General features: G+C 39.9%; 1 long non-coding RNA gene across 1 annotated transcript in view; it reads left to right on the forward strand.

Moving 5' to 3' along the window:
- The first annotated feature begins 1,178 nt into the window (after positions 1 to 1,178).
- Positions 1,179 to 15,378, forward strand: part of LOC109453490 (uncharacterized) — a 64,346-nt gene continuing 50,146 nt past the window's right edge. Inside the window, exon 1 of the long non-coding RNA XR_016020266.1 lies at positions 1,179 to 1,237. This is a non-coding gene — a long non-coding RNA (uncharacterized LOC109453490). The remainder of the gene's footprint in view (positions 1,238 to 15,378) is intronic.

Below are 15,378 nucleotides of genomic sequence, written 5' to 3' on the forward strand. Positions count from 1 at the left end.
TGAAACCATAAAATTCCTAGAAGAAAATATAGGAAGAAACTTCACAGACATTACCCGGAGTAAGATTTTTACTGATATATCCCCTCGCGCGAGGGAAGTAAGAGAAAAAATAAACATGTGGGATTACATCAAACTAAAAAGCTTTTTCACAGCAAAGGAAACCATCAATAAAACAAAAAGGGATCCTACTGATTGGGAAAAGATATTTGCCAATGATATATCTGATAAGGGGTTAATATCACAAATTTATAAAAAACTCACTCAACTCAACTCCAAAAAAACAAACAACCCAATTAAAAAATGGGCAGAGGACATGAAGAGACGTTTTTCTAAAAAGGACACACAGATGGCAAACAGACATATGAAGAAATGTTCAACCTCACTAACCATTAGAGAAATGCAAATAAAAACCACAATGAGATACCACCTCACCCCAGTCAGGATGGCTATCATCAATAAATCAACAAACAACAAGTGCTGGCGTGGATGCGGAGAAAAGGGAACGCTGGTGCACTGTTGGTGGGAATACAGATTGGTGCAGCCACTATGGAAAACAGTTTGGAGGTATCTCAAAAATCTGAAAATGGAACTACCTTATGATCCAGCAATCCCACTCCTAGGTATCTATCCGGAGAAATCCAAAACTCCAATTCAAAAATCTTTATGCACTCCTATGTTTATTGCAGCACTATACACAATAGCCAAGACCTGGAAACAACCGAAATGCCCATCAGTAGATGATTGGATTAAGAAACTGTGGTACATTTATACAATGGAGTATTACGCAGTCATAAAGAAGAAAGAAATCTTACCATTTGCAACAACATGGATGGACCTAGAGAACATTATGTTAAGTGAAATAAGTCAGAAAGAGAAAGACAAATACCATATGATCTCACTTATATGCGGAATCTAAAGAAAAGAATAAGTGAATGAACTAATCAGAAACAGTTTTGGAAACATGGAGGAAAAACAGAGGGTTGCTAGAGGGGCGGGGGGGTGGGGATAAGGGGAAGGTGAGAGGTTTTGGGAACGTACAGAGGAATAGTGGATGGGGGGAGGGGGGTTCACACAGTGTGAGGGATATAAATGATAAACGTCTAAGTTTTGCTTTGTCTTGTGCACCTGAAACTAATTAAAAAAATATATATATATAGCTAACATAATATATTATATTCGTTTCAGGGGTACACCATAATTATTCAACATTTATGTACCTAAAGAAGTGATCACTATGGTAAGTCCAGCAACCATCCGACACTGTACTATGCTATCACAGTATTATTGACTATATTCCCTATGTTGTACATTACATCCCCATGACTTTTTTGTTTTATACCTGAAGATTTGGACCTCTTATTCCCCTTCACCTTTTACCCCTTTAAAATTTTTTTCAATTATCGTTGACAGTCAAATTATTTTATATTAATTTCAGTTGTACAGCATAGAGGTTAGGCATTTACATAATTGAAGAAGTGATCCCCTGACTAGTCTGGTACCCACCTGACACTATACATAGTTATTACAATATTGTTGACTATATTCCCTATGCTTTGCTTTACATCCCCATGACTATTTTGTAACTACCAATTTGTACTTCTTAATCCCTTCACCTTTTTTACCCTGTCCCCCAACCCCCTCACATCTATCACTCCAACAAATTTGGTACCCATCTGACACCTTACATAGTTATTACATTATTATTGACTATATTCCTTATGCTGTACCTTACATTCCCATAGCTACTTTGTAACAACCAATTTGTAGTTCTTTATCCCTTTCCCTTTTTTCACCCATATCCCCACGCTCCCTCCCATTTGGCAACTATCAAAATGTTTTCTGTATCTATGAGTTTGTTTCTGTTTTTTTTTTGTTGTTGTTTGTTTTTTTATTACGTTCTTTAGATTCCATATATAAGCAAAATCACATTGCACCTGTCTTTCTCTGTCCGATACTCAACCCAGCACAATATCCTTCAGGTCCATTCATGTCACCGCTGATGGGAAGAACGCATTCCCTTCCATGGCCGAGCAATATTCCATTGTATATATGAACCACCTCCTCTTAATCTATTCTTCCATTGGCACCAGGCTGCCTTCACATCCTGGCCATTGTAAACAATGTTGCAATGAACATATGGATGCAGATGTCCCCTTGAAGTAGATTTTCTTTGGATAAATACCCAGAAGTGGGATTACTGGGTCTTTTAGTGTCTCTTGTGATGGCCTTTGTTTTAAAGTCTATTTTGTTTAGTATAGGTATTGCAATCTCAGCTTTTTTTTTCATTTACATTTTCATGAAACAACTTTTCCATCCCTTTACTTCCTGTCTATGTGTACCTTTCAATCTGAAGTGAATCTCTTGTAGGCAGCATATGTAAGGGTATTGTTTTCTTATCCATTCAGCCCTCCTATGTCTGAATGGATAAGAAAAAAAGACCCTTACATATGCTGCCTACAAGATGCTTGAGTGGAGCATTTAATCCATTTACAATGAAAGTAATTGTTGATAGATATGTAGTTATTGCCATTTCATCATTCATATATTTTGTCTTATTTATTTATTTATTTATTTATTTATTTATTTATTTATTTATCTTAGAGAAGTCCCTCTAACATTCCTTCTAATACTGGTTTGGTTGTGATGAACTCCTTTAGGTTTTTCTTGTCTGGGAAGGTCTTTATCTGTCCTTCAATTTTAGATGATAGCCTAGCTGGATAGAGTAGTCTTGGTTGTAGGTCCTTGCTTTTCATCATGTTGAATATTTTGTGCCAATACCTTCTGACCTGCAAAGTTTCTGTTGAGAAATCAACTGACAATATTATGGGAGCTTCCTTATAAGTTACTAGTTGCCTTTCTCTTGCTACTTTTAGGATTCTCTCTTTTCCTTTAACTTTTGGCATGTTAATTATAATGTGTCTTAGTGTGGGCCTGTTTGGGTTCATCTTGTTTGGGACTTTGTGCTTCCTGGGCTGGTATGTCTATTTCCTTCACCAGGTTAAGGAAGTTTTCTTCAAAAAGAGTCTCAATCCCTTGCTTTTATTCTTCGCCTTCTGGCATTCCTATGATGCAAATGTTTTTATGCTTGATGTTAAACTAGCCTCATTTTTGTTTTTTGGATTCTTTTTTTCTTTTTGCTGTTCTGATTGGGTATTTTCTGTTACCTTGTCTTCCAAAACTCTGATTCGAACCTCTGTTTCATCTAGTCTGCTGGTGATTTCTTCTAGTGCATTCTTCATTTCAGTTATTATATTCTTCACTTCTGACTGGTTCTTTTTAATGATTTCTATGCCCTTTTTTATGCTTGCTATCTCTTTGTTGAAGTTCTCAACTAAGCTCCTTGAGCATTTTTATAACTATTGTTTTAAAGTCTGTGTCTGGTAGGTTGCTTGCCTCCATTTTGTTTATTTTTTTTCTGGATTTTTCTCCTGTTCTTTCATCTGGGATATATTTCTTTGTTTCCTCATTTTGGCTGCCTCTCTGTGTTTGTTTCTATGTATTAGGTACATCTTCTGTATCTCCCAGTCTTGGCTGTGTGTCCTTATGTAGTAGGTGCCCTGTGGGGCCCTAACACAGTCTCTCTGGTCACCTGCTCCAGGTGCTCCAGGAGTGTCTCTAGGGTAGGTTGTGGGTACCTTCCTGTTATAGTTTAGCTTTGATTGCTATTGGCATGTGAATGGGTGGCATTGGCTCTCAAGCTAATTGGTTGTGGGGTTTGGGCATGTCCACATCTTGTGCAGGGTGCTTACCCCACTGAGTGGAATATGCCCCAGCAGGCTCTGATGCCTAATGAGGCCGCCCTTTGTGTATACCATTTGTGGGGCTAATTGGGCAGTGTTCTGCTGTGGTCTGAAGCCAACCTCCAAGTATATTGTCTCTGGCCACTCTTGGGAGGGACTCTGGTGCAGGCCCAGGTCAGCCACTGCCTGTGAATGGCCAAGGACTACCTGGAAGGAGCAACAAATTAATCTTCAGTTCTTTGATACCTGTGCTAAAATTGGAGGCATGTAGGAGAGGCCACGCTGAAAAACTAGGATAACTGCCCCAGTACTGGGCCTGGGGTAGCTCTGCCAAAAGCCAGTACACCCCAAGGCCTGCTGACATCTGCCAGCTCCCTTAAGGTTCAGCCACTGATAAAGCCTCATGTAGTATGCAAGTTGGGTGAGGCAGGGTCTCAGGGAGTCACTAGAGTGGGAAGAGTTGTGGTTACCAGATTAACGTAGATTCTAGTTTGGTGCCAGTGCTGAGTCGAGCTACTCAGCAAAAGTCGCAGAGCACAGCGAGACTAGTTGCCTTCTGCCTGGGCCTGCAGACTCCAATAGTTTTCCAAGAAAGAGTTAAATGTGGATGGGGCTGCTGCTAGCCAAGAATGTGCTTCCAGTGTTGGTAGAGTTGGGGGGCAGGGTCCCAGTGGACCTCACCTGTTCAATCAGATTCAGATTTGGCCTCAGTGGGGAAGGGCTTAACACAGGAAAGATGGTGCCCATCTGCCAGATGTATGGGAGAAGGAACCCTCACAGGGAAAATGGCAACTGTCCTCCAGTTCTCCTCTCAAAGCCACACACCTCAGTCTGCCCCCCCTGTACGCCCTCAATGCTCCCCAACTCACAATCCCTCTGCCAGGGCCCAGGATGAGTGCTTGTGAGTGAGTGAGTCTGTGGAAGGCCCTTTAAGACAATGTCTGGGTTTTCCACAGCCTTTGCTCCCACCCGGATGGTTGTAATCCCCAATTTTTCACAGCCAGATATTGTGGGGGTTCCTCTTCCCCACAACAGTACTCCAGGGTAGGAAGCCCAGCATGGTGCTGGGGTCCCTTGCTCCTCAGTGGGAAACCTCTGTGGCCTAGATATCCCTCCCACTTTTGATCCACCGCAGAGAGGTTTGGGGCCTGCATGTTTTGTATCTCTGCCCCTCCTACAAGTCTCGACATGGTTTCTTCTTTACATCCTTAGTTATAAAACGGCTGTTCAGTCAGACTTCAGATGGTTCTTCAGGTTGATTGTTCTATAATTTAGTTGGAAGAATGCAGGCACAGTGTTTATCTACTCTGCCATCTTGAATCCACCTCCTCACTGATTTTTGAATTTACATTAATGTGAGGTCAAAAATATTTTTAGCTTAGTTCATAGCAAGGGGAATAGCTCCCAAAGTATTCTTAGCGGCATCAGTTGGAGGCAACTTTCTGAAATTTGGGGGCATCTGGGATCCTAATCATCTTCTAAGAAATACAAATATACTTACAAATAGATCCAGGTCTTGAGTCCACACACACCCAATAACTTGTTGAAACTGAAAACATATTGTTCCAATTAACTGATGATTTTAATAATTAACAGCTTAAACGTATGCTAATTTTATAAAAAGTACACATGTTTAAGTCATGGTCCAATGCAGAGATTATTAACCACTTAATTATGTCTTTGAACATCTAAACAACCTTCTTTTTCCTAGGGATTGTTTCCTCAAGTCCCCTATCCCTTTGTCCATCTGTCCATCCAACGGACATTTCTTTAGTACCTAGTAAGTCTATCTCTACCCCCACCTTCCACTCCCGGCCCTGACAACCACATCCCACTCCAGCATCAGCTTACTTGATCCAACTAACCATTCTGCTATTTCTCTGCCTGAGGGGATGGCTTCAAGTTGCTGGGGCCTGTTTTAGAGTCTGTGATGAAAATGATCTAAATTGTGATGATAGGTGAGAATACTCTTTGGAAATTTAGAGGTGCACCCCAATGTAGTGGATTTTTATTAAGTAATGGGGGGTTTTGATCATGTTTCACTCCTGCCCCATTCCTATTGCTCTGTTCTTGGAACCTGGTTTCATTGGTTTCTGTTCTGATGTACCATTTGTGCTTTCCTGCTTGTAAACAGATGTGCCTGGCAGTGAGGAGGTGAGTGGCACAGGGCCAGGAGTATACTGTATGTGTGCAAGTGTGCATGTGTATATGTGTAAGAATCCCACAGTTCCAACTTTTAAATGAGGTCTACATAGAAGTCTCTTTTACCTTTAGTGAATTGTCAAAGAGGTGGAAGTTCAGAATGCTCAGAGCACATCTGCATTGTCAAATGCCACTTTTTGGATTTTACATCACTTAAAAAGTTCATCGTGTGATTTCAAGTATACTCTGCAATTTAATTATATTAAGATAAATAATGTTCTCTAACTTAGGAGAACAGTTGCTTATTTCAACTCAATAATGGAGAGAGACTAAACACTTGGAAAACTCCCATATCTTGGTAAGCGTCTGTTAACATAGGGAATGTGTACACATTTTGTAGGAATAGAGGGCTGCAGGAAGAACCTGGGGTTGGGGAGATAAAGTGCAGCTGGCTGCTTAGGGAAGCTCACTAAAACCACTGCCCTGTGGCGAGGTCACCATGGGACAAGGAGAGGTATTGGTTTTGCTCCTTACAAATGCAATTTGGTGAGTGTTGAGCACAAAACTCTCTCTCTCTCTCCAATGTTAATGTATTAACATCCCATAGAGTTAGATTTTCATGAAAATCAGTTTGAGAAATTCTGATCTAGGTAACTAACAATGGTCATTGTAATCAGAACATTCTCTTTTTAGAATGGTATCAAAAATACCATGAGGTTTGCAGCATCTCTATTCTCTGGTCTCCTTCAACACCCCGTCTTTCTGTTTATACAAGTCTAAATTATTTAAATAATTGATATTATACAGTGTACATTGTGGTTTCTTGCTGAGATTTAGAAGATATTCTTCTCTCTATATGAGATATGGGAAGCATCTCATTCTCAGCGGTATTAATGGGATACTCTGGCAGATGACGCATCTCATTTTTGTATTCACATTTATTGGCTTCACATTTGGAGGGTATAATCAGTTAAATAGTGTCTCTCTAAAAATTTGTGTCTATCTGGAAACTCAGAATATGACTTTATTTTGAAATAGGATCTTGGTGGATGAAATTATTGGGTTGGTGTAAAAGTAATTCTGGTTTTTGCAATTATTTTTAACCTTTTAAACCGCAATTACTTTTGCACCAACCTAATAGTTAAGGATCTTGAGACAAAATCATCCTGGACTTAGGGTGCTCCCTAAATCCAATAATTGTTGTCTTATAGAAGAAAGAAGAGGGAGATATAGACAGAGGAGAGACACAGAAAAGACACCATGTGAAGACAGAGGCAGCGAATGCAGTGAGGCAGCTATTGTGTTCCCTGAAAATAAGACCTAGCCGGACAATGAGTTCTAATGCGTCTTTTGGAGCAAAAATTAATATAAGACCCGGTATTATATTATATTATATTATATTATATTATATTATATTATATTATATTATATCATATCATATCATATCATATCATATCATATCATATCATATCATATCATATTACATTATATTATGACCCAGTCTTATAATAAAATAAGACCAAGTCTTATACTAATTTTTGCTCCAAAAGATGCATTAGAACTGATTGTCCAGCTAGGTCTTATTTTCGGAGAAACACGGTACAAGCCAAAAAACACCGAAGATTGCCACCGGAAGCTGGACAAGACAAGGAAGAATTCTTTCTTAGAGCCTTCAGAGGGTGTTGTGGCCCTGTTGACACCTTCATTTCAGACTTCTGGTCTCCAAAATTGTGAGGCAATAAATTTTTGTCATTTTAAGCTACCACGTTTATAGTCATGTGTTGGATCAGCTTTAGGAAACTAGTACAGAGGGTGGTATCCCTTGGTATTTCTTCCCAAATTATTCTTTAGCTCACAACTCATTAACTGCATTCAGTCTTCCATTGAACAGATGCTCCTACCTTTTCCAATAGATTATTAATGAAAATATGGTGACCATATTCTTAAGGTAACTCACTTATTTATTCATTTACGTGCATACATATTCCTAAAGTTTGTGAGTCAAGAAATATTTTCACAAGGGCTTATTAAACTCATAACATGGTGTGTGGCTCACAGTAGTAGCCTGATTTCTGGATTAGAGTTCTTTGGTGCAGGGCAGAGGAAGAGAAGTTACGTCCCTTTCTGGAACATGGAACCAACCAGGCCTATTTTTTTTTTTTTTAATAGATAAAATTTGTTCAACATCCTCATTCTTCTGGTCCTCTCCTTAGTCTGCTTGGCAGACAGTCTGCTCATGTGCCTTCACCCTGTCCCTAACCTGGCCCCGCTCCAGAAAGGACACTGGGCTCTAAAACTATTACTATCATCGCCCCCACTCCCACCCCTTCCAAAACAAAATTCACTCCCTGTGCAGTTTATCTTTTCTAGGATTCGGTCCATCAGATTTGTTCTCATTTATGTTAATGGATGAGTGCTTGACTTTCTTATAACCTAGGATATTGGCATTTTAAGAGGATACTTACGTATTTGTTATCTGCCTTACTTCAAGCCACTGAAAGGTTGGAAGGATCCTTAATGCTTCATCTTTAAAAACAAAGTTGTTTCATCAGAATGCTGCAGTATGTTTGATTGTGCCAAGGTTAGGGGGTGTCAACCAATGGCCTGATGGCCTATTCTGGGAGATCCAAGGTAAAGGAGAGCAGGGTCTAGTTTCAAGGAATTGAGGCAGGTGTAGGAAAGTGGGCACTAGTTCCAGTTGTACTGACTGAGAGGTGAATTTCTTGGTCAGAAAGTTGATCTAATACTGGGGACCTAGAGTGATAGCGCAGAGAGAGAATTTGGGCCAGTCACTCAACGTCAGTTGTGTGAGGAGAGGAATAAAAAGGAGTGACCAATAGCCTTTTCTTTTTGAAGATTTACAGTGTTTCACACATTTTTGAGATCTAAAAAAAATAATGCCATCCATATATTTTTTAAAAAATCTTGATTAACTTTTTAGATCTCAAAACCAAGGTAAACACTATAAATCTGCATAAAGAAAAAGTAAAAAAATATTTCCTCATTCTCTCTTCAATCAAAAGCTGGTACATATCCTTCCACATCCCATATAAACATATATACACATTTGTTGTTTTTCTGTTGATCTCTTTTAGTTTGTTTTTTACAAAAATGAATTATACTATAAACATTTTATGAAACTTGCTTTTGCTTAATCATGCCTCCTGGACATCTCTGAGCAATGCGGACATGGAACTCATTCACTCTGTTCAACAGTTGGGTACATACCATTGTATGGACTTATTGAACTTGATGCACTCATTTCCTTACGAACAGACGTTTAGTTTCCCCTCCAGACTTCTGAAACTAAAAATATCCTTGTACATACATCTGCACATATTGGTGTCCTTATTTTTTTATAGCGTAAGATTCTCCAAAGTGGAATTTCTGGGCAAAAGGGTATTGAATTTTAATAGATATTTCCAGTTTACTTTCCATAAACACGATTGCATTTCGCATGTCTATCCACAGTGTAACTATGTCTGTTTTTGACAATCTTGCCAGCACTGGATGATATCACTCTTTTTTATTTTTGCCAACCAGGTGGATTAACGATGTTTTCTTGTTGCTGATTTCACTTGTTCTTATCTCATTTATAAGCCTAAAGAAGAACTTTCCTGGACTTTGGAAAAACAGAACCTCCTGGGCTGTAGATACAAGCACAGCCTTTAGAAGTGATAGATCTGGTTTAAATCCTTTCTGCCAATTCCTAACTGTGTGGCCTCAGGGAAGTTAGTTAACTTTTCTAGTTCTCAGTTTTGCAATTTGTAAAATTGTTGCAATTATTAAATAAAATGACACATGTAAAGCTCGTAGCAAATCTCTAACACTGCAAGAACTCAAGGCATGGTAGCTGCCATTACTATTATGATTATTATGATGTAATGATATAAAGGGCTGGAGATAGAATTGCAGATTCATCGTCATGTTGTCTTGGTTGCCAGCGTGTTCTCAAATTACAAACTAAGTGTAAATGAATTAATCTTTAAAAACCAAGTGGTTTCATCAGAATACTGCTGTACATTCAATTTAAGTTCTCTATATTTGATTTTATTTTGTAGGGATAGTTTATTACTTGTTAATTTACTAATTCCATCAGTTACTTATTTTAAAGACATTTTTTTTCAAGTAATTGCCATATTGCAGGCACTGTCCTAAGCACCAGGGATGTTCCAGTCAGGATCAGTAAGGCTAAGCTGTAGTAACAAAAATTCTAAAATCTCAGTGGCCTAAAGCAACAAAGGTTTATTTCTTGCTCCCACTATACGTGCACTGAGGGTCACTCTGAGTTCTCTAGTCCCCATCAGGGACCCATAATGATGGAGGGGCCATTATCTGGCAGAGGGGAAAGAGTCCATGGCAAATGCACATTGAATCATGGGCCAAAGAGATTAACAATAGGGAAGTGCCATCCAACATGCACCAGGAAGGAGATGTCAGATTAATTGTGTACTGTCCTCATGACAACCAATAGGATAAAGAAGAAAATGACATGGTCTTGATTTTGAAGGAGCTCTCAGTCTGGAAGGGAGAATGGCATCAAGACAAGTAATTTTAATCAGGTATTAGGTGCAACAGACGGTCTGAGTAAGGAAGGACTAATTCTGTTGGTGCTGGGAGGTGGGTAAAGTTTTCACAGAGATGTTCATGCTTGAGATTTTTTAAAAAATATATTATTTTTTAACTTTCTAATTAGAAACATTTAAAAATTGTGGTAAAATACACATAACATAAAATTTACTGTCTTAACCATTTTTAAGTGTTCAGTGGCACTAAGTACCCTCATATTATTGAGCTACCATCACCACCATCCATCGACAGAACTCTTTTCATCTTACAAAACAGAACCTCTGTATCCATGAAACAATAACTCCCCTTTCCATTTTCCCCCCAACCCTAGCCCCTGGCAACCAACACTCTATTTTCTGTCTCAATGAATTTGACTACTCTAGGTACCTAACAGAAGTGGAATCATACAGTATTTGTCTTTTTGTATTTGGCTTATTTTACTTAGCGTTATGTCCTCAAGGTTTATCCATGTTATAGCATGCAAAATTTCCTTCCTTTTTAAGCCTGCATACGATTCCATTGTATTTACACATTACAGTTTGTTTAAGCAGTCATCAGTGGGCGGACACTTGGATTGCTTCCACTCTTTGGTTATTGTCAATAGTGCTAGTATGAACATAGTTGTCCATATGTCTCTTCCAAACCCTGTTCTTTTGGGTATATACTCAGAAGTGGAATTGTTGGATCTGATGCTTGCATTTTAAGGGATAAGAAATTCACTGCGCAGACCAGCTGGGGACGGTGTGTTAAGCAGGGAGAAGTGCGGGTGCCAAAGCTCGTGAAATGAGAGGGTACTGAGCCCTGGGGAGGAGCAGAAGGTTTGCTGCGGTTTGGAAAACCAAGTGGAGGAGAGTTTGGAGCCAGCCAGGGCCAAACGGTGGAGGCAGGGTCTTATGTTCCTGATCAGAGTCTTGGCTTTTACTCCGCAGCTTTTACGGGATGTCATAATGACAGTGTCACCCTGTCAGCTGAACATATACTCTGCAAGGTCCATATCTCTTCAAATCCATGGAGTGCCCTTCCAAAAGAGTTTAAATGATTTTTCCTTAATCAGTCCATTTTCAAATAATTTAAAAAGTGTCTAGTATGTTGTTGACACTCAATAAATTACTTAATAATGGTAATTTTATTAGATGAAAATAGAGGAGAAAATTCCTATGATCTCCAAATTCTGAGTTTCTTTAATGCTCCACAGACTTCCTGCATCCTTTTCCAATTAAATAAAATGCAATATCAGGCAGCTGTTGTCACAAATGGCCAAATTGCTTTACTTAAGTGGCCACTTTTATACCCTTTTCTGCTGCCAGACAGAACTTTAATAGTATTAAGCACACTCAAACAGAAGAAGAAAGTAAATAAAAATTTCCAATAGCTGTTAACTTTGGACATCAAGCACGTACCGGTCCCATGCCAGCTCCGCTTACCCAGAGGTACTCGGGACTCATATCACAGAAAAAGTTATTAAAATCCTTATAAAGACAAAAATGTGCTGTGAAAATCTAAATGTGCCAGGACTTTATTAAGTACCAAATAATTTGTGTTAAACGTATACATTCAAGGTGCTTGTAAAAACCATTTGGAGAGAGAGAGGGATCTGGTCGTCGTCCAGAGACCGTGTTCTTTGAAATGGTACAGCATTCTCTACTGGCCTTCCTCAAGTCAAGAATTTGTTGGATCTACCAAAGCTGACCTTTTCAGGGCCTTGCAGTGTTTAAAGACAATGTTTGGATTGTCTTCCAAACAGACTTAGGAGGAAGGCGGGTGGAGGAACCTATGCTTCAGATACCACCACATAGATGTATTGAAGTGGTTTTGTCTCAAACGACCGAACCCAATGAATGCACCAGAATCATCTTTTGAGTGGGGCTGGAGCTTGAGTGAAATCATACTGTTTCTTTCCCAAATTCTCAACACCTTAGTGGAGGCAAAATGAAATCTAATGAGTAATAAAGCAATGTTGATGGGAAGAAAGCACCAAAAGCACAAATTGAATTGGAATGTGTATTTTGGTAGTGGTGGCTGGATTTTTTATGGAGCATGTGTGCTTACGCTTATGTTTCTGTGTTTGTATATTTTTCTCTTCAGTGAAAGGAAGAACAACCTTCTTTTTCTATACTAATGGGATATTGTTCAGGGAGAAAATTTTGGTCCTTTGGTTGGAACCCTCGTCGCCTGTCTTCATTGGTTCTTGACTTAGGCCTTACCACAAAGATGACCGTCTTCTATGTTTCAAATGGGATGTCGGCCTCATTGTGTATTTGAATGGGAGTAAGTGGGGGTAAAGGGGACATGTGACCCTTGTTAGTCATTATAGATATATTGGCACTTCAGATGCTGATCAGAGGTCAGCCTTATGTGAGCATAACTAGCATCTGCCAAAAGCACCATCAAAATGCTGACACATGAAAAATGAAGTCATTGTTTTGATTTCTGTTTGCTGGTAATACGTTAAGCGTGAAGTTGTCCAGGATTTCTAAGCCCCAGTCCCACACTGAGTTAGATGTGGCTCTGGAAGTCCAGACTCCAGTCAATTCCACCTCAGACTTGTGTGACTGGGATCTGTTTTCACATCTGTGTAATGGGAATACTTTTGCCTGTTGGGCTCACCGACAATGTAGTGGTGCATGTCGAACAGGTGTGAATATACGAAGTCCCATGCAAATATAAAGGACTTGGCAAGGAATTGATAGTATTATTATTTGATAAAAATGAAAACATGGGCAATATGGGTAAATGTGACTTAGACTCGCTAAGTATCACTAAACAAGCAGTGAGGAAGGTTCGAAGGATGCCTGTTTTCTAAATTGGTGTGGACTCTCTCTCGACCTTTAAACCAGGGTGACTTACCTGCACTCTGTGGATCTAAGTATGCCCCAAAATTCTTTGAGGTGACTGCTTGGGCCTCTCGTTGCTTGGAGTCAGACTCTCTTGTCTTCTCTTTGCTAAATTTGAGCTCTTGGTTCCTCACTCCTGCTCTAATTGTACCTATGGTCTTCGTGTTTGTATTTGGCTGCTCTGAGGTTTGACTCTTCACTCTCCTCAATTGAATTCAGTTTGATTACCCCTGGGCATTACCATAACTCTCTTGGCTGAACTCTCTGGTCTAGTTCAGCCATTGCCCCACCACGAGTGGGAAACTGGGCCATTTGTATGTCAAATGCTGGAACCAGCCTTCCTGTGGGATAAGCCAACAAATGTGGATTGATCCCATGGATAATGTGACTGTAAGCCTCGATTTTCTGAGATTTTCCCCATTTCTACTCTCCCCAATTCCCTTGTGCGTCTACTTAACCTCAGCAGTGCTGTGTCCTCATAACAGAGAGCAGATGCACTGGTGACCATCTGGCCTTAAGGTATAGCTTGAAATGCCAGACAAGGGCAATCAGCATTTCTCTTATAGACCTACATTTTACAGTTTTAGCTGCAAATTTCACCTTAACTACGAGTGTCTGTGTTGATCTCCCAGTTCTTGGCCTCTATTTTGTGGTCACTTGTGTTGTTATTTTGTCTTCTCACCTGTGCCTTAAACCCTGTTTCAATTTAATCCAATTCACTTGGCATTTATTGAGCATTTCCTCTGTGCCAGGCACTGTGCAGAGATGTAGTGGCTCTTGGGTGGCTAAGTGTGTTTGGTGGGCATTTCCTTCCTTCTTTCTCTAAAATTGGGCAACCACTGGGTATAAAAGACCTCACGTGCAGCCAAATCAGGATATGATGGGGAGTGTGTCCAGACCTCATTTGGGGAGGATTTGGGAGGGTGCACTTCCATTTTGTGTGGTACTTATGTCTGGGTAGTGAGACAGAGAAAGAAGAACAAAGATGGCAGCAGGAAGGGCAGGGAAAAGGATGGATGTCTCAATTACACAATACCTTACTATTTCTACTGTTTACACCAGGGGTGTCCAAACTTTTTTCAACATTTTTTACCAAGGGTCATATGCAGTAAAATACACAAACAGCCGGGCCACTCACTCGAGGTAAAGTATGTATTGCCTCACCTGGTTTATTTAAGTAAACTTAATATAGTTTTGGAATTTGCTGCGGGCCAATTAACAATGGATTGCGGGCCGCAGTTGGCCCGCAGGCTGCAGTTTTGACACCCCTGGTTTACACAGTTATCCCTTGTATATTCTGGTGCTTTATCACCTTTCTATGAAATGGCATTACTGGTCCCCCTTTACAGAGGAGGAAACTAGGGATTTAGAAGGCTAAGTGGCTATTCATGATCTCATAGTTAGAATGCACCTTCCACTGTTGTTAGCCCTCACTCACTCTGCTCCACCCACATTGACCTCCTGGCTGCCTCCCAAACAAGCCTGGCATGCTCTTGCCTCAGTGCCTTTATCCTTGCTATTCCTTCCGCCTGGAATGCTTCTTCCCCATTTATGGGCATGGCCCACTCCCTGACTGCCTGACCACCAGTTTACAGTTGCCATTTCCCCAGATCACTCTATCCCATTTCCATATTTAGTTTCTCCACAACTTCCTACCATCTAACACGCCATATACTTCACATATTAATTTTGCTTATTTATAGTCTGTCTTCCTTCACTAGAGTGTAAGTGCCATGAAGGCTGAGGTTCTTATCTATTTTACTCACTATTGCATCCTTCCAGCGCTCATAACTATCCCTGGCATGGAAGAAGTCTTCAATAAATAGTTATTGAATGAATGAATGAAGGTAAAGATCCAGGGACCAAACCCAGTCCAGCTGATTTTAAGTCCCACCTTCTGTCTACAGTACATGAAGCCACTGGATTCTGAATTGATATACAGATTGATGAAGAAGTAAGTTGGCATTACTGGTGGAGATAGGAACTAGCATTATGAAACTCTTTTAAAACAGGTCGAACTCTTCTGGCTGCATTCCTTGAGAATTTAGAATTTATACCTTGTCATTTAGAGCTGTAATAGCTCATACAATGCC

The sequence above is a fragment of the Rhinolophus sinicus genome, chromosome 2, assembly GCF_057876585.1.
Source record: "Rhinolophus sinicus isolate RSI-liver-muscle chromosome 2, RSI-T2T, whole genome shotgun sequence".
NCBI lineage: Eukaryota > Metazoa > Chordata > Mammalia > Chiroptera > Rhinolophidae > Rhinolophus > Rhinolophus sinicus.